Raw genomic sequence first — 25,523 nt, 5'->3', positions numbered from 1 at the left:
TACCACCACCCACCCATTTCCCTACATAGAAACTCGGGAGTCATCCTTCACTCCTCCTTGTCCTGGTCCCCTACATCCATGTAGACACTCATCCCTCTCTACACCAATTTCTCTAAATAACTCTCAGCATCCTCTCCTCTTCTCCACCCCTGCTGCTACTATGCCCATTCAGGCCCTCACCCCTTCTTGGGTCAATTTGCCTCTAACTTCAGTGTTACTCAGTGTATTCTCTGCATTGTCCATCTCCTGCCACCAAGCTGGTTGCTCTCAAATTCAAAAAGAGCCAGGATGCCGCCATCTATTCACGCAATTTCACCAGCTCCCTATGGCTTTCATAAGAAAGTCCCGGCGTGTCTTGGGAGACCCTTCAGGATCTAGTGCTCACCTATCTCTCCTGTCTCATCAACCATTCTCCCCGCCCCCAGACACCTTGTGCTCTGGCTTTATCAAACTCCCTGCTGCCTCTTATACCAAGAACGGGCCAGGTTGCTCCCACCTCAGGACCTTTGGCTTGTGCTGTTGTTTTCAGACCAATGTCCTATTCCCTCCATAGTCTTGATTCACTCAACAAGTATTTCCTTCCTCCTGAGGAAAGGAATCCAGACACACACACTGCCTCTTACATGAAGTGCCTCTGACAGCTCAGGCTGATTTAAGTTCCCCCCTTCTCTCTCTCTGTGGTGTACCCTGTGATCTTCATAACAGCATGTATCACACTGGGCAAACCTGTAGACTAGCCTGAGAGCTTCCTAAGAGCAAGGACTGTTTTATCCAGCCCCATGTCATCAGCATCTAGCAGGGTACTTGATTCATGGTGGATGTTTAATAACTGCTTTGCATTTAATGTATGAATAATGTAAACAAATGATAAATACTTGTGCCAGGCAGAAAGAAAGCTTGGAATACTTGGGTTTTATCATCTGAGCTTCCCTCTAAATGGTAATTTCTAGAAGTAAAATAGAGCACAACATGAAAAGAAGTTTCACTGAGGCCTAGGTGATTTGGCGTATTGTACATCACCACTTTTAGGGTCAGATTATAAAGGTGGAAATACTTATGTGCCCACATGTATTTGAGTTCAATCTGGTCTCACCATTCTCCGTGTTATTGAGGTTAGTGTGCCCCGCAAGTATTTCAGTTTGGCATCTGTGGGAAAATTGAAGTTATCTTGCAAGTAACCCAATATGTCTGCTCAACGTCTTTTGTCTGTTCAAACTGGTGCCCCATTGAGCCCTCTCTCCCACCATTGCCACCAAATGCCCTTCCCATCCTTGGATGTAGAAATACACCAGAATGTCAGGACAGATCCTCTCCTACCATGCCAGGCTTTGAGCCATCCTGCAGTCTTTACAGAGCCAAAGGGCTCCCTGGATTGCCTCAAGTGCTTCAAAATGAGCCCAGAAAGACGAGTGGAGGACAAACATAACAAAAATATGCACCTGTAAAAATAGCCTTGTAATAACAGCCGCCCGTGAGTGAGGTGGAAGCGGTAACAGATGGCTACGTCTGTCTAATTTTCCAATCCCTGAGGTTGTACCTCTCTGCTTCCTTTCCATCTCTTCTCCTGGAACACAGTTTTGGCAGGCAGTGGGTCCCTTAGAATCAACAGTATTATTCAAAGTCATTCCAGAATCTTACAGCAAACAAGGCCAACCTACATGCAACGTGGAATCAGAAACTCCAAGTTACAAACGTGAGCCATGCCCAAAAGAAGTCAGTGACCTTGTTAGGATGTCCCTTGCAATTTAGCAAAGGACATTCATTGAAGATCAAGGTGCCTTGTGAGTGAAAACAGGAGAAACTGCGCTCCGTTGAAAGTCAAGAAGTATTTAGGCAATATTATCTGCTGATGACCTGCCAGGTGACTGGGCTCAGATTGGCCATGCCGTACTAACTCCCACTGCTGCGTTGACCCACTTCTGACCCCCACCAGGGCATCACTCGTGGGCCAATCCGTCTCCTCACTTTGAAAACAGTCTGCAACTTTAGGCAAACATTGACTAAAGCTCTTCCTCCTTATCAGTGTTCCCTAGAACAGACTCCCAGTGTCCTGAGAGTTATTGATATTTATAAATATTTCACAGTGAATACAAAATGTAAAACACAATGTTTTCAGAATCACTCAAAATTATATTTGAATTCTATTCTTACAACTTCCTTGGGCCACTAATTTAAAGAGGTCTTGCTTTGAAGCATTATACAAATAAAATATTTAATATATTTCTTAATACCTAATTTTCTTTACCACAATTATATAGGATAAAGAAAATGGGTTTGATCTTCTCACCAAGCACCACACTGATGCCCTCACATCCCCGCCAGGTTATCCATACAAATATTATCACTTTCTATGAGCACCAGGAGGTAAACAAATTTGGGAGGTAACAGTCTAAGGAAATTGGAATTAATATGTCAAACATTTGATGTGCACTTACTAAGAATGGTGCTAGGTCCTCTAGGAGCATGTTATATTGATAAGGGTATTAACCCTGCACTCACAGAACTGCCCATCTAATGAGGATGAGGAAGCCAGTAGCCCTAGTGCCCAGCAGATGCAACGGGTCAGGGTGAACTTAGAGAACACGGAGTTCATGTAGAGAGTTTCATATTCCTCCTCCCCATCCTCACCATAGTCCTCTGATTTGGGTATTATTACATCTCCAAAGGTGGGAGAACAGAGGCCCAGAGAAGTGACTCAGCCAAGGTCACACAGACTAAATCATCAATTGTGCATGAGCCTGAGTCTGCCTGACTCTATAGAGCCCACAGTCTTTCTCCTAAACCAGTTCTCTGAACCAGTTACTTCTCAGAAAAAGTATTATAGTAACACAAAATGCTGAGGCAACTAAGCAAGAAGGAGAAATCCATTTCATTGAGGTTGCTGGTATAGGTATCAGAGAGGGCTTTGTAGAGGAGGTGGCGTTGGAGCTGGGCCTTGAAGGAATAAGAGTTCAATCCAAAATTCATAAGAAAGGTAATTTCAGGCCAAGGAACCTGGAAGGGTGTGAGGTTAGTGAGCTAGCAGTTAATATGGTATGTTTTTGAAATGCAGGGAATCTGGAGGGATGGAGCAGGAAATTAGCAAAACAACACTGCCTGCAAAAGGCACAATGCACCAGTGATGGTGTTTTCTGCCTAGCAACCAGGCAAGCACATCCATCCTCCAGCCCTCCTTCACCACAGACTCTCCTCTAGCTATTTACCACTAGTTCCCACCTTCCTCTTGCCAAAATGTTTACCTCTCATCCTTTCTTCCTATTCCAAGCGATTTAATGAGTGTGTAAAAATCAGAAGTCTTTAAAAAAGAATTCAGGCCAAGTGCAGTGGCTCACACCTGTAATCCCAACACTTTTGGAGGCTAACAGGGGCGGATCACTTGAGGTCAAGTGTTTGAGACCCGCCTGGTCAACATGGTGAAACCCGTCTCTACTAAAATTACAAAAATTAGCCGGGCGTGGTGGCGGGTGCCTGTAATCCCAGCTACTTGGGAGGCTGAGGCAAGATAATTGCTTGAACCTGGGAGGCAGAGGTTGCAGTGAGCCGAGATCGCACGACTGTACTCCAGCCTGGGCGACAGAGACAGACTCCATCTCAAAAAATAAATAAATAAAGTTAAAAAATAAAAAAGAATTCAGTTGAACTTGCATAGCATTTTTTTGTTGTCAAGCCACTCAAAACCATCTGTCTCTAGCCATCTGCAGCAGATACTTTCAAACTCCTGGAGGAGCCTTGGGTCACTGTGACCTTCTGCTCTTTCCATGAGACACACATGGGGCCCAGACAACCTGTGAAGTCTACCACAGAGATAAGACTGGGCATCTGCTTTACAGTTACATAGAACATATGGATCCAGGCACAAGAGAAAACTTCCATCCTCAGGTCATGACTTAGGGGGGATCTTGTGGGAAGAAGGCACCCAAACGCACTCTTTTCTAGATCTTTGCCAAGCTCCAGATCATTCCCAAAGAAGAAGCAGGGATTGCCGTAGTGAGGCAAACCATACCATGTGCTCCAGATGAAAACAGCAAAAAGAGGCGGGTAGGGTGGGTGGGTGGAAATAGAAAGGCACCACCTCCTGAGAATGATACTGGTCATGAAGGTATAGGGAAGGTAAAAGCAAATGTGTGGCTACTGGGCTGGTTTCCCTGAGAATTCTGGGTCTTTGTACCACTCGGTTCTTAGGAGAAATCCAATAAATAGATGGAAAGCCTTTGCTTCTTTAATTCCCCAGAGTGGAGCTGAGACAATGGCCTACATGCACTGCAACCTAAATTATTCATCAGCCTAAGAGTATTTGGTTCCAGAAAAGCAGGGGTCTTTAGTGTGGTGGGGGCGGAATGAGATTGTAGAGGATTTCAGAATGAACAGGAGTGAAGGCATTCAATGAAAAACATGTAAAAAAAGGAAATAATTGAGAGAAGAAATAATCTAAAAGAAACATTGGTGAGAGGGTGGGCTTGAGGGTTTGTTTTCCTTTTTTTTTTTTTTTTTTTTTTTAGCAACTGGAGAGGTTTGATCATGTTTAAATACTGATGGCAAAGAATCAGTAAGAAAGAAGCTGTGGAAGCCCCAGGAGCAAGGCTGCCGGATGGAGGGAACCCCTGAGCAGGTGGGAGAGCACAGTGGAAGGTGTGTGCTTATGGAGGAGAAGGGAAGGACAGTCCACACCACATTGAAATGACTGAAGAATGTGAGGATGGATGAAGACAAGCTGATGGACAAGTTGAAGACAAGTTGAAGATAAGTTGATGTGAGGATGGATGAAGACAATGGGAGCCTGGACAGTTGAGCCAATTCCCATCTGATATCTTTCACTTTCCCAGGTAGGTCAGGAGGCACAGGGAAACTAAGGAAGCCTTGAAGTAAATACGGTGGCAAGTGGAAGAGAGATGACTGAGACTCACAGAAGAATGTTCGCCCTCAGCTGAGGTTGGGGATCATGGACTGGTAGCAACTGCAACCCAAACATTGCATGATTTCCTCCAGCCATGCTCAGCAGGCCAGGTTAGGGGCAGGAAAAGGAGATGCAGATTGACCAAGATTGGCTTCTAGATGGATGGGTGGAGAAGGCATTAGAGGGCAAGAACACTGAAGACATTGGCAAGGGAATTGTTGAAATGTCTTCACTCATTCAACACGTGTTTACTGAGTGCCTGATACACGCCAAGATTTAGCCTGAGCATTGGAGACACAGTGGTGAGCAACACAGGCAAGGATTGTTCCAGTACTGTGCAGTGGAGGCAAACAAGAAACAAGAAGATCAACAAGGAAATCAGAATTTCAGATGGTGGGTACGGGCCATGACAGACATGGTGCGACAAGGAAGAGCCTGCTGTGTTTGGGGTCATCCAGGAAGACCTCTCTGAGGAGGCTGAAGTGATCACCCCTAAGGTATAGGCAGGGTGGGGAACAAGGGCAAGTCCCTAGAGGCTGGTAGGTAAGGAGGCTGACAGTCTTGCAGTGGCCCAAGAGAGTGGGGACACTGGAAAGCCAGGAAGCTGAGGCCAGAGTGGTGCATTCATTGTACAGTCTCAGCAGTTGAGCTGTTCCTGGACCTTTAGTTGAAAGGATGATACTGGGGCTTGGTATGTTTTCTCTGCTTTTCTCAGAATTGCAACTAAGGCCCAAAGCTGAGCCCAAAAGTCCTAAGAACTCAACATTTTAAGTTTAGAAAAACTTTCAGTTACTGCACAGGCTTGCTGAGACATGTCCTTGCCAAGAGGGCAATAACAGCACAGAGAGCCCAACAACTCTGACAGCTGCTGGCTATGAGGCGGGAGACATCTGCCTTGTCACCTTCATTTAGTTCCACTCATCCCTGCCCCATAGAGGGGAGAGAAGACTCAGAAGAGAGAACCACAACTCTCCTCCATTCTAAATGGGGACCAGCCTCATGGGCTGGCCTATGCCAGGTACCAAGGAGTCCTTTAGAGGGTAGACAAAAGTTTAGAAGAGATAGGACTGGAATGAGCCCAGCCTGAGACCTGAGAGTGACTGCACTGTTATGAGAGTCATGCCGAGAAGGGGCGGAGGAGGTCCACTCTTCAGTGGTAGCACTTTGGGAGAAGAACTGCTATTTTATGTCTCTAGCCCAACACGTCTGGATGCCACAAGGACTTATTTTATGGCTTTAAGACAAAGTGGCTGGAGAAGAGTGAATTGGCTACCTTGTTCCTTCATCATCCAACAGGGGTTTATCTGGCACACAGGATGTACTCAGTTCTACAGCAGGCACTGAGGAGACAGTGGCGGGCACGGCACGCAGATCCCCACCTTCCAGGCACTTAATGGAGGACAGAGATGCTAACACACCCAAGGAGATGATAATTTTGGTTCTGATGTGTGCCCAGCATCAGGATTGAGAGTGGTATTGAGGACAGGGAGAGGAAGGAACTCTTGTAGTTAAAGTGACCAGGGCGAGTTGGCATTTGAGTGGGGAAATGGATGGAGCAAGGGGTGAGCTCTGTGGATGACTGAAAGAGGAGCTCTCTCTGGAAGAGGATGCTGTGGGGGAGGGAATGAGCTTGGTAGAGTTGGGGATGGCTGGAGTAGCCTGAGTAAGATGGATGTGGTAGGAGATGAGGGCAGAGAGGGGCCCACCCCCGAGGCCTTTCCAGACATGGTAAGGCTTAGGAGTTCAGTCTTGGTATGAAGAAAAGTCCTGGAGGGGTGACACAATGTGACACTTTTTTTTTTTTTTGAGACAGAGTCTCGCTCTGTTGCCCAGGCTGGAGTGCAGTGGTGCAATCTCTGCTCACTTCAAGCTCTGCCTCCCAGGTTCCCACCATTCTCCTGCCTCAGCCTCCCGAGTAGCTGGGACTACAGGCACCCGCCACCACGCCCGGCTAATTTTTTGTATTTTTAGTAGAGACGGGGTTTCACCGTGTTAGCCAGTAGTCACGATCTCCTGACCTCGTGGTCCGCCTGCCTTGGCCTCCCAAAGTGCTGGGATTACAGGTGTGAGCCACCACACCTGGCCAATGTGACACATTTTTAAGACATTCTTCTGGGTACCATGGAAGATGGATTATGCCATATAGGGCAAGAGCAGAAACAGGAGGCTGATTCCCAAGGCTGCATCAGCCCAGGTTGAGGACTGTTGGGCCTGGAAGCAGGAAGGCAGAAGAAGCGGTCAGATGGGGGATAGATTGGGATGGTGAGTCCTGCCATGTCCTGGTCTGTTGAAGTAGAAAAGAAGGTAAGATCCCAGGGTGGAAGGTGAGTCACACATGCTTGAGACAAAGAGACGGGCAGCAGGACCAGGGGCTCCCTGAAAGAAGGGAAGTGACCAGGAAACATGGTGAATGAGTGAAGATCTGCAAGGGACTCTGAGAGCAAGGAGGACCCCAACCCAAATGAGAGCATCCACTTGAGAGCAAAGGTTTCAGTGAGAGCCAAGAAATGGTGAAACTTGCTATAACTAGGTGAAGAGTGTGCATGAAATTGTTTGCAACTAATAGAGGTTCCACAGAGCACAGCGGAAAAGTTTAGAAGAAGAAGAATTATATCAGGTCCAGGGAGAAGGAAACACATGGCCACGTGAAGAGGACAGTGACCAGAGGACTTTGTTCAGCTTGTGTGAAAGACATGGATGAGTCATGGGGGAAAGAAATGACCTAGAAATGTCCACAGATCTGGACTCTGAAGTCTCTGATGGATTGGAGGAATTGGGCCTCTCTAGAAGAAGCCGGCTGCTCCTGGAAATCCTACACCAGGTGGGCTGGCAACAGGATTAGTTGGTTCTCAGGAGCTACCCTGAGTGCTGGAAATAATATTAGCTCCAGATGGATGGGGGCCTTTCTGGATGGAATCCTTCACAGCTTGTCTTAACTGTGACTCCAAGGGAATACATGGAAAAATGGCATCATGGATTCTAAAATAACTCCAAGTCAGATCATTGTATATACTTTCTCTTTCCTTTACACAACCCTTACTCACTTCTCAACCCACAGAGATATGATTTCTGCTCACTCCATTTCACCAAAACAGCTCTTGCCAAGTTCTCTAGTGGTCTCCATATTACTTGAGCCAACAGACCTTTTTCAGCCCTCATCTTCCCCAACAACTCAGCCCCGTTGGCCACACCCTTCTTGGTGAAATACTTTCTTCCTTTGGATTTCTATAGTGATGTCACCCTCTCCTAACTGTGCTCCTGCCCCCAGCTACTCATTGGCTCTACGTCTCAAATCCTCATTTACATAGCCTGTAAGTGTTGGGGTGCCTTAATGCTTGATGGTAGGCCCTCTACTCTTCTCAATAACCTTTCTCCGAGGCATCTCAATCAGATCTGTGGCCTCGACTGCTTAATATAATAGAGGCATGTAATGAGTGCTGCAGGAGTGTTCAGTCGAGTACTTGACTATGGCATGTGAAAAGTAGCTTGATTTGGGGTCACTGTTATTCAGTGGAAAATGTAACCTTGGGACAGATAATGCAGCCCACATTTGAACTCTGAAAGACCATTCACTGGATTGAAAGACCGATAGGTACCAATAATTGCTGTTTATCCTTCATCAAAATTACCATTATTCCACAAGGTAAGTGCTTGTCTATACATTACAAGCCCTGTATGTATTGCCTATGCATTCACTATGTATTAGCATTCCCTACATTCTATCCATTCCCTTTATTCAAAATATTCACGCTTACCTTTTACTCAGCAGTCCACCAGGCTTTCCCATCCTCAGTAGCGTTTATTGATTGCCTTCAGGATCTATAGTAATGTTTAAAGCACTATAATCCATCTCTATCCTCAAAGATCTTGATGGAGTATTACAATAAGCCTATTACTTATTGTTGTCAGCTTTTCTATCAGCATCAATTAGAAAGGCATGAAGGGACCATATGTTGATCAATTACTTTATCAAGGGAACAAGTATGGAAGAATCACTTGCAAATTATCAACAATCATTAATGCATGCAACTAAAAGGAGTATGTTTTATTTTTATTTTATTAATTTTTTTTTTTTCTGAGGCAGAGTCTCACTCTGTTGCCCAGGATGGAGTATAGTGGCACGATCTCGGCTCACTTCAACCTCTGCCTCCTGGGTTCAAGCGATTCTCCTGTCTCAGCCTCCCAAGTAGCTGGGATTACAGCCGTACACCACAACGTCCAGCTAATTTCTCTATTTGTAGAGACGGGGTTTTGCCATGTTGACCAGGCTGGTCTCGAACTCCTGACCTCAGGTGATCCACCTGCCCCGGCCTCCCAAATTGCTGGGATTACAGGTGTGAGCCACTGCACCTGGCCTGTTTTACTTTTTAAAAAATCCACAATATAGCCAACTCTCTTGTATACACAAAAACAGTGATCTGCGGTGCATCTCATGGCAACCATGCTGTTCAGCCTACTGATATTCTTTATTGAATTGTCTGCTTTGTTGACATTTGCACTCTGCAATTCCAGAATTGATCATACATTTCCCTCATAAGCCCACCTCCTCATTTCCATTAATTTTACATACTGTCTGCAGAGATAATCCGCTGTAAAGGAGGTAACACTCACCTCGGAATCAGAAGTCCTGGGTCCAAGGTCTGACCTGTAATTCACTGGGTCATGCAAAAATCTCATTTTCTTCATCGCTATATCTGCCTGAATAACCCTACTGTCTCTCCACAACCCTCAAAATAGGTAGGTGGTAAGAGTTATTACTTATTAGAAGAAGCTTTAGAAATCCAAATATTTCACCATCGTCCTTGATCAATGGAAGGTTTAAGAGAGACAGAGTCATCTATTCTCAGTAGCATGGACTGCAGGGAACTGCCTCACCAAAGACCCTGTTGATTTATTACATTAATTTATTCCAGTTTGTGTGCGGAATATTAGACATGCCTAGCTTCAGGTCTCAACCTGAAGCCATGTTTCATCCAACTAGATCTTCAGAATTATCCTATGAGATAAGCAGGGCAGGTGGTACTGTTTTGATTTCACAAATGAGGAGAGGTTCAAAGTTTAGCAAACTGAACAAGATCACACAGCTAGAAAACGGACAAACCAGGGCTTCATATTTCAAGCTTTCTAATCCCTAGTTCTTCACCTTCCAACACTTCTAGCCAGAAGGGAGAAAGCAGTTCTTAAGTCCCTTTTCAGTGCAAAGAATGACAATTTAATAACCCGAGAGAGTTAATGCACCTTCCAAAAGATTCATTTCTCCCGTGTTCACAAAGAGTCAGGCAGAAATTGATTTAGAACAATCAGGAGAAGACTCAGTAAGCTTCATCTACACAATAAAAATAATACACTTAGCATTCTCATGTAACTTCACATTTTGTAGTTATTGACAATAAACAATTAAAAATTTACCTCATAGATAACCAGGTGGCTAGTATAGTTATTTTACAACACAAAACACTTAGACAGGCTTCCTTTTTATTGGGTAGAGATGATTTAAAAATCAATTTAACAATGCCACTTTAAATGTACAGAGTTTCAAGCCTCGTGGTGGTGGGATACGTCCTGGAAATTTTGGGCATTTAATTTACAATAAGCCTCAATAAATTGCCCTCATGAGATGTCCCTCATGACCAGAGGTCATACATACAGGCTGAAGCTTAGTTGTAAACAGACTTCACCGTACATTCTAGCCATTTCCAGCTTGAGACACAGGAAACTCCTCTTATCATAACCAAATGCTGACAAGTCCCTTTGACTTAGAAAGTGACATACAGTGAAATGGACCCCAGTTTAAATTCTTCTCAAGTTTGCACGGAGAGAAAGCAGTTCCAAAGCAGCCCATTAGAGGTATTTGTCTGCATGCATAAGACATTAGGCAGCCTGACATGACTCGATGTTTGCAAAGGGAAGGATGGGTTTGAGGCAAGAGGATTTTGTATGTGCAAAGTGGTACAGGCCAAAAGAGCCACACATGTAACTGCTTTACATACAGCTGGCCAGGTCTTTGCTTGGCTGCAACTAGCTGATTTTTTATGAATGTTAAGTTCATGGGCAAATGAATAGATGATCCAAACCTACCTTTTTAATTACAAAATGCTTTTTCCTCCCCCACAATCAGAATTCTACTCATTTCAGCACTGAAAAAAAAATGTAATCATCGTAATTCCTAGTAGCTTGCTTCTGTTTCCGCTTCAATAGATACCCCGTAGATGGGAAGTCACATAACAGCTCCATGTCCTATCAAGTTGCTTCCACCCGAAAACAGCTGCAATGCTTATCTAATTAAACCCCAGCACCAAACTGTGAGCTTCTGCATCAATCATTAATATTGTATTTTGGATCATTTTAAATTCTGACTGGGGTAGGTGGCTCCCCACGCACTGGTCTCTGAAGGAGATTTTTCAAATAATCTTTAAGTGGCATTGAAAAAATAAAACAAGCTTCCTGCTGTTTGAGGAAAACTCTGCCATCCTGCTGCACCCTGATTAGCTGTTAACACTAATTGAGAGATGAATATTGCTTATTCCAAAAATGCTAAAGATGGGTTTTTTTAATTATGAAAAGGAAAACGCAGTTCTCCTCACCTCAAAAATGTGTCTGTGGCTCCTTGCCCAAATTCTAAACAGCGCCAAAAGAATGGTGGTTTCTGGGTCTCTGGTCTACAGTTTGCAGAGTGATTATCCCGAATCACTTCTTTTCTCTAGGTGGCCCTCCAGAGTTAGTGAACCGTGACCTCCACGTGGGATTTGCACATGCGAGCCCTGCATCTGGAATGCAGAAACACTCTTCACAGAACTCTGATGGCCCAGAAATATTCATGGAAATCTCTGTCCTGGTAAGGCACATGTTGATGTACTTAGGCTTAAGCTCATAAACCGAGAGGAACAGTTTCCTACATCCCTCTTCTAATGACTAAAGCCAACGGCCTGAGCCAAATGGGACAATTTAGAAAAAGAGAGACTGGCGAAAACCAAATGAATCTCTGCTTCCTTCTAGCATTCTAGGAAAAATACCAAGCGGCTGTGCCAACGTGCACTGCTTGTCTTTGTTAGGAAAATACACTCAAAATCAGGGGAATCAGTCAGTCCCAGGTTCAGGAAAGATGTATGCAAGAGGGACTCCCTGATGAGGAAAAATCGACTACAAAAACACAGCATGCACCCAGCTCAGCATAAACACAGCTTAAAAATCACAAGGAACTAGGAAGACGTGCAGAATCCCGAGGTTCTCATTCTTGTTCCCATAAGCCGGGATTGGCTGAGACTTAGCCAGGATACCACCTGGCAATACAGCCACATCAGCTAAAGAGATGAGGAACCTGAGAGGAAACAAATGTGAGGAAGAGGATGATTCAAGAGGACCAGAAAAACAAGGAAAGGACAGAGGTCCTAGGATATTCACTGCAGGGAAGACAGGCTGAAAGATTTAGGAACCAGTTGAAAGTCAACATGCTGGAGCCTCGCGAAGGGTGCAGTCAGGGATCTCTCCTGCTATTATTGTATCAGCAGCCTCACAGCTACCCTCAAACCTGAAATTTGTGTTAGATTTATACACAGTTGATAGAGTCCTGCCCATGCTACTTTCCTACTATCTCTGTGTTTCCTAGAACCAAGGCACACCCCTCCTCATGGCTCTCCCACTGCCATCACATTCTAAGCATATGTCCAGTCCTAGGGAGCTATAAGACCTTGAGTGTATTGGTGAAACTCTCCAAGTCTCATTTTCCTCATCTGTAAAATGAAAATAGTGGAATATATTTATTCTACTAAAAAACTGACATTTTTAGTACTTCCTACATATCAAGTTAAATGTGTAAATGTGGGGGGTTTTTTGTTTTGTTTTCTTGTTTTGTTTTTTGTGGGGTTTTTTTTGTTTTGTTTGTTTTGTTTTGTTTTGTTTGAGACAGAGTCTCACTCTCTCACCCAGGCTGGAGTGCAGTGGCGCAATCTCGGTTCACTTCAACCTCCATCTCCTGGGTTTAAACAATTTTCCTGCCTCAACCTCCCAAGTAGCTGAGATTACAGGCACACACTACCACACCTGGCTAATTTTTGTATTTTACTAGAGATGAGGTTTCACCATGTTGGCCAGGCTGGTGTTGAACTCCTGACCTCAGGTGATTCACCCGCCTCAGTTTCCCAAAGTGCTGGGATTACAGGCATGAGCCACTGCGCCCAGTCAAATGTGTTTTGATATATTAGTATTATTCTTGTCCTACAGCACAATGTGGAAAATGTTATTTCCATTACGCAGATGAGAAAATGCAGGCCACAAAACTTTCCCAACGCTCCCAAAGTCATCCAGCAAGAAGTACCAGAATCAAAATCTTCTTATCCTTGCCAAAAAAAAAAGAAAGAAAGAAAACATAAATAAAAGTGGAACAATAAGAATAATAAAAAAGAGTGAGGGAGACAGAGAGAATCTGGAGGTACTATAAGAAGAAGAAACCTAAATCTAATTTATCTCACTTTGAATAAAGGACAATTTGTAAAATTTAGCAGTAAAGACTGTAATATGCTTGAAATTTAATAGACTTGAGAGATGTAATAAGAACAGCCTTTTTTGCAAGTGTTTATTTTCTAATAAACAGGAATCAGGAAATTTGCCTCTGGGCAGTTTTTCCCCACAACTAGTAATTGAAAATGTGAAGTTAGCAAACAATTCCTTTACAACAAACATTGCTCTTTTATTCAATTGTTCATGAAAGAGAAACATCTATTGATTCCCATCTATGCGCCAGGCATCGTGCACTCCATTTGCCAGGCATGCAGTTTAGAGCCAGACAGTCTGGTATCTGAGCTTTAAAGGCCAAGAATCAAGTGTTTATGTCTGGCATGTTGTAATTAATTAAACCATTTTTCTGCAATAATTGCAGGGTCTCAGAATACAATGCATTTGGTGACAAACTCACTGGATTCAAAGAGAAGTTGCTGTGGGATTTCTGCAAGACCAGAGTCTTAGAGGAGACGGTGCCCAAGTCCAACTTGTTCACTCTTGGAATGCCGGGCACCAAACATGGTGCCTGGTCCACTGCAGACAGTTGGTTCTTCCCACGTGCCATGCATTTGGCTCTCTTAGGGAACTCCTTTAAAACAGAGGTATCAAGCACCCACTCCTTCCCAGAAGATGCTCATCCTATTGGTGGAAACAGGACCATGATGAGATTTGTTTGTATTCTCCATGGGTGAATTTTTTTTTTTTTTTTTTTTTTTTTTTTGAGATTGAGTCTCACTCTGTCACCAGGCTGGAGTGCAGTGGCATGATCTTGGCTCACTGCAACCTCTGCTTCCCAGTTCAAGTGATTTTCCTTCCTCAGCCTCCTGAGTGGCTGGGACTACAGGTGCGCGCCACCATGCCCAGCTAATTTTTGTATTTTTAGGAGAGATGGGGTTTCACCATGTTGGCCAGGATGGCCTTGATCTCTTGACCTTATGATCCGCCCCCTCACCCTCCCAAAGTGTTGGGATTACAGGCGTGAGCCACCACCCCTGGCTATACATATCCAGTGACAAGAACCACTCAATGTGAGCTTTATGCATATTTTTCAATGTATAAAAAAGTAAATCAGGCCAGGTATGGTGGTTCACACCTGTAATCCCAGAACTTTGGAAGGCCAAGGAGAAGATTGCTTGAGCCCAGGAGTTCTAGGCTACAGTGAGCTATGATCTTGCCGCTGCACTCCAGCCTGGGTGACAGAGTGAGATCCTATCTCTAAAAACAAACAAACAAGAAAGAGTGAACTAGCATTATTAAAGTAGGTAGATACTATACTTTTTAAAACCATGTGACACCCTTATGGGTATAAATTCTAAAGCAAGAAAGGGATAGGAGGAAGTGTTGGATTAACATTATGTGTAGGGGCAATATATACTATAATAGGATAAAAATCTTACTAGAAGAGGGAAGGAACATGGAATCTCTTAGGGTGAACATGAGGACCTTTTTTAACACCTAAAATAAAAGTTTAAAATAACATTTTTTTGGCTACGATTAAAAAGTCAAAAAAAAAAAAAGCAAACAAACAGATGCTGACAATGTTGTGGAGAAAAAGTAATGATTACGTGCTGTTGGAGGCAGGGGTGTAAATTAGTTCAACCATTGTGGAAGACAGTGTGGTAATTCCTCAAAGACCTAAAGACAGAAATATCATTCGACCCAGCAATCCCATTACCAGCTATATACTGAAAGGAATATAAATGATTCTATTATAAAGGCACATGCATGTGTATGCAGCACTGTTCACAATAGCAAAGACATGGAATCAACCTAAATGCCCATCAGTGGTAGACTGGATAAAGAAAACATGGTACATACACACCATGGAAGACTATGCAGCCACAAAAAAAGAATGAGGTCATGTCATTTGCAGGGACATGGATAGAGCTAGAGGCAACCATTCCTCGCAAACTAATGCAGTAACAGAAAACCAAACACTGCATGTTCTCACTTATAAGTGGGATTTAAATGCTGAGAACACATGGACACATGGAGGGGAACAACACACACTGGGGCCTATTAGAGGGTGGAGGGTGGGAAGAGGGAGATGATCAGGAAAAATAACCAATAGGTACTAGGCTTACTACCTGGGTGATGAAATAATCTGTACGACAAACCCCCATGACACAAGTTGACCCATGTAACAAACCTGCACATGTACCCCTGAACTTAAAATTTAAACAAAACATTTCTTAGACCCCTATAGTATAGGTAGCATTTATGTTTATTTTCTTTGTATTAATAGATAAAAACATACCTCTATGAATTTGATAATGCCTTTAATTAATTTGAGTTCTATTAAGTGTCTACTTACATTTTTAAAATACTAACTCATACATGTGCAAAACGTTATTTATTCAGCCTACAGATACTGCTTAGTAGGCACGTGGACTCAAGAAGAAACTCATGATACACATGGTCTGCATTTCACAAACCACAGACGTAGACCATCTAACTAGTAGTAAGACTAGAAGGAAATTTTTCAACATGAGGAAGAGGCAAAATTAGACTCTTTAGTGGTAAGGAACATTTTAAATTTCTATGTAGTGGCAAAATCATTCGCCAGGACCAAATGCAAAAATGTGTGGTGTTTTCTTATAAGTTACCATTTTATAGAATAAGTAATTTTAGCATGCCTAAGGAAAAGAAATAAATTAGATAAGATTTGGAGCAATAAAAACAGGATGCAGAGAATAACTGAGGTAGAACAACTTTGCAATATTTGTAAGATTTTCTCAGAATGGGATTAAACTTAACATGATAATATCTGAAGAGACAAGGCCAGGGAGAGAAAATCCATTTGATTATTCCATTTTGGGAAGTGGTTAGGGAAGTACAATCAAATGCATAGCTAAAAAAGTAAAAAAAAAAAAAAAAAAAAAAAAAAAAAAAAAAAAACACACACAAATCCCGTAAGCCAAAAGACCTTTTTATAAAACTTACTGATAAATGTACACCCAACATCAAGATCAAAAAGAGGTTCTTAACTAGAAATCATTTGTTATTAACAGGCAAAGTAAAAGAGGCTGTTATATAGAAAACAGAAAAAGCATCTTTTATCATTGGATGGATAAGCTGCTGATACCTGAAGGTCACATAAGATCAAAATGTAAAAATAGCAACAAATGTTGCTGGACTTCCTTCTTTTCCAGGTTTTGCAACTTAGCCCTCAGTTGTTCTCAGGAAATTACATTTCTCTAAAATAAATATAGTGATAAGATTAGGATTCAACAACACCCAAGGCTCTCATATTACTATTACACCTTTCTCTGTGCACGCCTCACAATATTATTGGCCATTTAAAATGGATTCTCTTTTAAGGGGGCATATCTAACATTCTGCAATATCTGCCTGTTTATATGGACTCCAAATCACCAAAAATCCCAAGCAATCAGACTCGTCCTCATTTTCTATTCAGCAACAATCCCCAAGTCTTTTTCTCTGAATGTCGGTCAAGATGTTCCTCAAAAATGAGGAGAGGAGGGACTATGATTTGGATAATTCGCATCTTGAAGATTCTCAGAAATCCTACATTGAAAACATCTGTTTAGCCTTGTTCGTCCCATTATTTCTCACATTTATTTGACCTCAGAGGCCCTTTATCATGTAACATTGGTTAAAATTCCACAGAAACAGCCTTCCAGGCACATACTTTGGACAGTCTAACTCTTTATGACCCTGAGACACTCTGAAATTGACTGCTCTGGTCCACAAATAGATGCTGAGCTTCGACATCGCCCAGGAACTGGTCGAGCTGCTGGGGATACTGCGGTGAACAAGATGAGCACAGTCCCAGGTCCCCCTGGAGCACACTTTCTAGCATATGACGGAGTAAATGCACCTGACGGTTTCAGGGGAATCTGAGAATAGTGATTTGAATGGGAGCAGGATGTCCCTTTAGACAGGATGGGCACAGAAAGCTTCTTCCCGAGGTAATGTGTGAGACCAGATCCTGATTCTGTTCACTCTTGTTTTAATACTAAATAGACTTTTCCAGTTGTTTGAAAATCACTGATTGAAAAGTAGTAATGCAAGATTTGTGTTTTAGTAATTTTCTGTTAATAAAAAAGTCAATTAAACAACGCTCATTCCCCATCCATCCCATTTAAATAGGCATGCATTGCATATGGGTTAAAAACGTGTGTCTACTGGGATCTTACACTCAGTTCTCAGAGCAAGTGCACAGGGAACATCTCCGAGTCACAGCGTAAGTGGTAAAACAGTGTTTCTGACACAGCCCAGAAGTTCATCCACACAGAAGGCACTGAAACAATTCCCCCTTTTTACTCTTTTTTAAACAGGATACACACAAATAATTGGACACCAGGAAACTCCTGTACGGCACATTGACAATGAATAGTTGTCTTAGTGGCTTATAATTAAGGAGAGTGATAATGCTGGGAATTTAACTTTGGTGATACTTAACTCTGAAATACTTTCCACTAGCTCGATCCCTGCTGATTGCTTATTAAAATGACTCCTGAAACTCCCAGGAATATAACATGGAAGGCTGAGTAAATGCTTTTGTGTTGTGAAGATACTCTTTAATGAAATACTTCTTCCCCACAGCAATAGACCTACTCTATAATCCAGGAAAATGGTTTTAATAAATGCTTCGATAATCATCCTCATAATGATCATTGTGTTATTGGTTAAAATGGTGTTGCATAATAAAACCCCCTTCAAAAAGGTTCTAAAAGACAAGGTACTAATTCAAAAGAAGGTGGTGGTGGTTGTTTTTAATTCCAACATGCTTCTGGGAGATCCACTTAAACATTTGCAATAACAGTGGAAAATCTTTAAGCAGACCAATGAAAATTTTCTTCTTATTGTGTTTTGAGTAGTCAAATTGCACCCAGTATTGTAAAATCAAAGTGCTTTGTTGCTAGGCAATTCCATGAATCATCCCAAATCAGGTTTTAACCAGATTGATAAAAGTGTTACCCCCTTATTTTGTCTTTTTACTAGAACACAGTTTTTAGCTGAGCAACAAAATATGTGAACTGATCATATGGGAATAGAATTTTTATAGCAATAAATAAATCTTGCCCCAATGATAATATTTAGTGATATGCATAATTATTGTTATAACGTATGGGAATCAGATAAAAATGATATAAAGCCCGAGCAATGATTGCATTTAGCATTCTGTTGACATTGCAGATAAAAGCAGCTTTGAGATCAGCATGAAGGAAGAAGGAATAGGAAGAAGCTGCTCTGAACTCCCTCCAGAAACACCTACATTCACGTCCAAGGCACCAGCTGTTGAGTTTCCCTGACTTGAGAAATGACATCACTCTTGACTGACATCTCCCAAGGAGACTAAGTAGAATATTAATATATTAGTAGAATATTAATGTTAATATATTAGTAGACTATTACTAAGTAATATATTAGACTATTATTAATATATTAGAATATTATTAAGTAACATATTAGTAGAATATTAATATATTAGAATTAATACATTAGTAGCATATTCATATATTAGTAGAATTAACCAATTGAATGGTTTGTAAATTCTAATATATTTATTAAAGTTTAATCATTTCATTGATAATTATATCTGATAGTAAGAAATTCATCACTTCATTTTATTTAATAGAAGAATAAACAGATCATTAAGCACACTGAATTTAGAATAAAGGTGAATCTAACAGAAATATTATTGGTATATGAGTATTTATGGAGTCTTCATATTCCTCACTACCTACCTGCAAAGTTGAAGTGTTTATTTGAGGATGTAGACATGGAGATCCACACAAACAAGTGAAGAGCTATATATTGAAGACAACAGCCTTCAATCTTTAAACCAAATACAAAGCTCTTATACATTTATAGTATGATATAGCTCCTACTATTTCTATGTTTATGTCGTATCTCTTCCATAAGCAATTGGTGGGTCTGAAACCTACTTTCATTGAGATACTTACTTGAAGTCAATACAAATAATCAGTGAGGATCATTCTGCCCTTCCCCTGAAAACACAAATGGAGCTTTAAAACAGGCTCTCACACTGGATTTTAGGTGGATTTGGGTTTTAACTCTGGGTGTCTATCAACAATAAAAAAAAAAAAAAAAAAAAAAAAGAAAAACCCACAGCAGAACAATTTCCAAGGATATTAGAGGATTTAATGAACAAGGACCACATTTAAGGCAACCGGGGTAAAGAGAAGCACAACGAACTTTTCCTGCTTTTTCCTGTGAGAAGTATCATTGTAATTACGTATGTATCTAAATTAAAATTGCATATTCATGTTTTGCATTTTCAACTGGCCTTGTATAATTAAAACTGCATCACATTTGATGGATTTATAATTATGGCTAAATGGTTATGTTAATGTTCATCTCTTCCATGCTGAAAAACATTAAAACACAAGAACGTTTCTTTAACTTGTTTCTTACCAGAAATTCAATCTCCAGATACAATATTCAATGACCACGTGTCCTGAAAATAAAATATCTTTGAGATCAATAGGCACAGCTTCAAGTGTGAGATCCAAAAATCCTGATGCTTGCAAAGCACAAACCCAAACTGCTTTAAAGAATAATCTATAGAGGAAAAAAATAGAATGAATTGTAGAAGGTCTGATTAAGGTCTTATAGAAGATACCTTACTAACTTCAGTGAATTAGCAGGAGACAATCATATCTCCTCAGGCTATAATCATTGTACTTTAAATCCCCAAATATTTCCATTTAAAAAAAAAAGAAAAAGAAGGAAAAAAAAAAAAAACTGTGTGCTGCAAGATCAGAGCTTTCACTTCTGAATGTAAAAATGGTGACTACATCAAACACCCACTATTCATTCTTTACTGGGAAACTCTTTCCTAACTTTTCCCCATGAGGGAATCACAAAAACAAAAGCACAGTAGATGATAAAAGTTTATGTCGGAAATAGAAACATGTTATTCCGGGTCTCTGTCTTGGCTGTTGGGAACATTTCAGGTTCAAGATCTCCTGAACAAACATTTAGTGCTTAGATATTGCTATAAGTTGAATTGTGTTCCCCCACAGTGTTGAGCCCTAGCCCATGGAATCTCACAATGTGACCTTATTTGGAAATAGGGTCATTGTAAGAGATAGGAAAAACCAAACTGTTTCTACTATTCTCACACTCAACGCAACACAGAACCTTCTGTGACCAAAATGTATGGGGGATTTTCCCTGCACTCCAAGCAATTCTCCAAGCAGACACCAACTGAGTGTCCTACAATTCAATTCAATTCTGATGCTATCTACCTAGAGGTGATATCAGGATCTACACGTGAAGGGCTCAGTCTCACAGACTGCCCCCGACTTCAGATGCCAGTCACAAGCCCCAGCTGTGACCTGTGCTTCTGACCAACTGGCTATAAATTAGAGTTCCCAAGACCCGCTCTATGGGTTTGATTTATTTGCTAGGACAACTCATAGAACTCGGGGAAATGCTTTACTTACATTTACTCATCTATTATTGAGAATATCACCAACGACACAAATGAACAGCCAGATGGAAGAGATGCATAGGCAAGGAATGAGGGAAGAGTGTGGAGCTTCTGGCACCTACCAGCACCTCCTCAAATTCAACAACCTGAAAGCACTCTGAATGCCGTCTTTGTGGGTTGTTACACAGGCGTGATTGATTAAGTATTGGCCATTGCTGATCAACTCAACCTTCAGCCCCTCACCACTCCCCAGAGATCTCAGTCCCCAGGTGGGACTGAGAGTTCCAACCCTCTAATCACATAGTTGGTTCCTCTGGCAACCAGCCCCCAAACCTGAGGCTATCCAGGAGCCCCCAGCCATCAGTCATATGCCTAGAATACACAGACACATATCACTTTGCAGATCCCAAAGATTTTAGGTGCTATGTTTCAGGAAATGAGAACAAGAGCAAATATGTACACAGTCCCAACTCACGATGGGTTGACTTAGAATTTTGACATTTTGACAATGTGAAATGACACGATGAAGTGGAAACTGAACTCTGAGTACCCATGCAATCATTCTGTTTTTCACTTTCAGTACAATAGCCAATAAATTACATGAGATATGAGAAAGAAAAGACACATAATATCGGAAGAATGCAAGCCCCCTTTAAATGATTGGGCCCAGAGAAGTGTTGGAATGGAACAGCAGTCACGTCCCACCCCATTCTGACCTGATCTCTTCGAGGTGCTTGCCACATTGACTCTAGACTGACTGATGCCAAGTAACTATAAATTACCCTGACAATGCTGCGCACTGGACACCACAACTCATAACCTACAGTTCAACCATGTATAGCCAATCACTAATCAATGTTATTTCTGTAAATCAATATGAATTGTATCAGCCCATGGCTTGTCCACCTTTGCCCTTAAAAACCTCCTTGTATCAAAGGCTGAAAGGTGCACTTCTCAAGGCAACTTAGAAGTATTTCACGGGCAGTTGTTCTCATCTTGGCTCAAGTAAACACTTTAAAATTATATTTTGTGCCTCAATTTCTTCCTTCAGGTCAAAATAAATTCAACACCTTATTTAAAAATAGGCTTTGTATTAGATGATTTTGCCCAACCACAGGCTAATGTAAGCGTTCTGAGCATGTTTAAAGTAGGCTTGGCTAAGCTGTGGTGTTCAATAAATGCGGTGTATTGAATGCATTTTTGATTTACAATATTTTCAACTTACATGGGTTTGTCAATTGACGTAGTTCCATAGTAAGTCAGGCAGCTTCTGTGTACTTCTGGTTATAAATCACAGTATCACAGTCATTAAAAGTGTAATTAGTTAGATTAAATGGAAGCTATACTGTAGTACGTGGATACTGAATCCAGTGTAACCAGTCTCCTGATAAGAAGAGGGAAATTTGGACACAGAGACAAACAGGGAGAATACCACGTGAGGATGGATGCAGAGACTGGAATGATGAGCCTACAGGACGAGAAGCGCTAAGGATCACTGGTATGAAATAAGAATGAAATTCTATGCCTGGGCAACATAGCAAGACTTCATCTCTACCAAAAACAAAAACAAAAAAAAAGTTGTAAGTAGCCAGGTGTGGTGGTGCATGCCTGTAGTTCCAGTTACTGAGGTTGAGGTGGGAGGATCACTTGAGCCTGGGAGTTCAAGGCTGCAGTGAGCCATGATCAGCCACTGCACTCCAGCCTGTGTGACAGAGAGAGATCCTGTCTCAAAAGAAAAAAAAAATGTTCTAACCCCCTACAAGCAACTTGACAGACCTCTCTTGGCCAAGGGGACCCCAGAGAAACCTTGAAAACTGAGTTCCTGGTCACAGTGAGATGGGAGGTCAGATACGCCTCTTTATACCCTCTCCCCAACAAATTGCCATTAGACTTTCTTTCCCTTTCAAAAGACTTGCTCCACCACTGATTTTAACCAATCACTAGATGCCATACCCAGACTTTCTACTTTTCTGTGGTTTCAGCACAGCAGGTAACAAGGACCACATCACATTCCTCCACAGACCATGGACTGGTTCTAACCAGTCTACAGAAGCTGCACATGGATGCCCTGTGTCCTCCATTTCATTTTCTGATGCATAGAGGCTGCTTTTAATGCATTTAAATGTTGTCTCCACTCCCAAGTGAACGTGGGATGTATGCAACATACATTTTTGCCTATTAAGCATGCATGCCCCCTCTTTGTGAATATTCATAGTTCCTCCTATAACCTGTTGAATATGTCTACTTAACCAACCCATTCAGCATCAATTCCTGTCTCACCCTTCCTCCTTCAAAGTGCCTGCTTTCAGTCTCTGCCAGGGGCTGTGCTTCTCAGCCTGCAGCATGGCCAGCTTGCAGGTTGCAACCCTTTATTAAAAAACAAAGCTTTCTTCTCCAAATGTATGGATCTCATGATTTTAAGTCAACATCAGCAACATCAGAAGCTAGAATAAGAGGTAAGGGGCCAGGCACAGTGGCTCATGCCTGTAATCCCAGCACTTTGGGAGGCCAAGATGGGTGGATCATGAGGTAAAGAGATTGAGACCATCCTGGCCAACATGGTAAAACCCCATCTCTACTAAAAATACAAAAAATTAACTAAGTGTGGTGGTACACACCTGTAGTCCCATCTACTTGGAGGCTGCGGCAGGAGAATCACTTGAACCCGGGAGGTGGAGGCTGCAGTGAGCCAAGATCTTGCCACTGCACTCCAGCCTGGCGACAGAGTGAGACTCCATAAAGAAGAAGAAGAAAGAAGAAAGAAGAAGGAAGAAGGAGGAGGAGGAGGAGGAGGAGGAGGGGGAGGAGGAGGGGGAGGAGGAGGGGGAGGAGGAGGGGGAGGAGGAGGAGGAAGGACCCCTTACCAGAGCTATCAGAGGGAGTGTGGCAGCCCTGGCAATACCTTCATTTCAGATGCCTAGGCTTCAAAACTGTAAGAGAACAGATTTCTGTTGTTTTAACATACCCAATTTGCTGTACTCTGTTATGACAGCTCTCAGAAACTAATACAGATGTCTGCAGAACTTGGAAGATTATCTTCCCAGAATTTCAACTTGTATCCACGTACTGCAAGCTGTGTGAACCAATGTCTTGATGTTTTATGAAACTGAAGCTTCTGGCTTAGAATTCCAGCTTAGAATTCTTTTCTTTCCTTTGTTCTCAAAGAAACAGGTGAGGAAATGTTCTCCTTGCAGAGTTTATTCTCCAGTGCTAAGATCACTAGCAGTACCTGCCTGCAAGGTCTCTAGGTTTGAGCCATGGGAGCCAGGATGTGGTATTGGAGGCAGCAGTGAACCTGTGTTCGCTGCCCCATCTCCCTTATAAGGGCCAGAAAATGCAGCCACTCAACAGCAACATAGGTACAAGACACTGGACAGACAAACGTACCTAGGTGTCTGGCAACCTTTTCAGACTCCCACATCAAGTCTGAGGGAAATTGTCTTGTGAAATGGCAAAGAGAACAAAGAAAATAAAATCTTTAACATGAGTATCCATTCACAGACATTAATGCAGACTAGACTGTGATCTGGAAACAAGGAATCCAAAAGAACCACACAAGTTGTTCTTGATTACTATGTACAGATCAACATATTGATCACTCGACCGGCCGTCAGCACCTCTTACCTTCCAATATTTTGTTAATAAATGTTGTACAGCAGGTACAAAGAGAGGCTGAATGCACAAGCCTATATTCTAACACAACCAGGATGCAGATCAACAGAGGCTTTGCGCAGAACGTGGTATGAATCACAGTTTAGATTCTCTAGCACTTTTCATTCTACGACTCACTTTAACAAACATTTCTGGGTTTAGTTCTCATGTGACCCTGTTAATTTTAGAAGTAGATAGTCAGAAAAGTTAAATGACTTCCCCCGGTCACAAAGAAAGTACAACTCAAGCCGTTTCTTCTGACTTCATATCTCCTGTTACAAATTCCCTGGAGAGAAATTTTCATTTACAGAAATTTTCATTTACAGTGGATCAAATGTCCACCCCTGGTCCATTGTCCGCAGCATGGTCTAGCCTGGAGCATACTCACTGCCAGCTCACTTGCTGCTATGATCTGGAGATCTGTCCCCCCAAAATTTATATGTTGAAACATAATCCCCAATGCAATCATATTAGGAGGTGAGGCTTTTGCGAGGTAATTAGACCATGAGGACAGAGACTTCATGAGTGATATCAGTGTCCTTATAACCGAGGCCTGAGAGAGCTTGTTCGCCCCTTCTACCATGTGAGGAACCAGCAAGAAGGTGCCATCTGGGAAGCAGATAGCCCTCACCAGGCACTGAATCAGCGTGTGCCTTAATCTTGGACTTCCCAGCCTTCAGATCTGTGAGCAATAAATTTCTACTGTTTATAAATTAGCCAGTCTAAGGTATTTTGTTACAGATGTGCAAACAGACTGAGACACCTGTCCTCCTCAGAATTGTGACATAGCACTGTTACTGCAACACCACTTCTGGTCACATCCTTTGCAGGAAATTTTTTTTCGACTTCAAGATCATCAACAAACAGTATTTTTTCCTGCCCCGATGAGTACATTTTCTACTGAACTGTTTTCTCCTCAAAGTAATGTTCTAGGCACCACTATTGTCTTCATTTGTACAGCTGCCTTAAATAAAAGGCCATAGACTGGGTGGCTCATGAACAACAGAATTTATTTCTCACAGTCCTGGAGGCCAAGAAGTCCAAGATGAAGGCACC

At 42.1% G+C, this 25,523-nt stretch overlaps 2 long non-coding RNA genes across 3 annotated transcripts in view; one reads left to right on the top strand and one right to left on the bottom strand.

The window, feature by feature from the left end:
- LOC123569846 (uncharacterized) overlaps positions 1-25,523 on the bottom strand; it is a 291,198-nt gene that overhangs the window by 37,099 nt on the left and 228,576 nt on the right. The window lies entirely within an intron of this gene.
- On the top strand, positions 8,359-13,237 carry LOC107127983 (uncharacterized). Its single transcript, XR_001486460.2, has 3 exons — positions 8,359-8,537; positions 11,599-11,729; positions 13,148-13,237. It is a non-coding gene; the product is annotated as an uncharacterized lncRNA (long non-coding RNA).

The sequence above is a fragment of the Macaca fascicularis genome, chromosome 17 (genome assembly GCF_037993035.2).
Source record: "Macaca fascicularis isolate 582-1 chromosome 17, T2T-MFA8v1.1".
NCBI lineage: Eukaryota > Metazoa > Chordata > Mammalia > Primates > Cercopithecidae > Macaca > Macaca fascicularis.
Note: the sequence above shows the minus strand (reverse complement) of the source record. Positions and strands in the feature narration are given on the sequence as shown.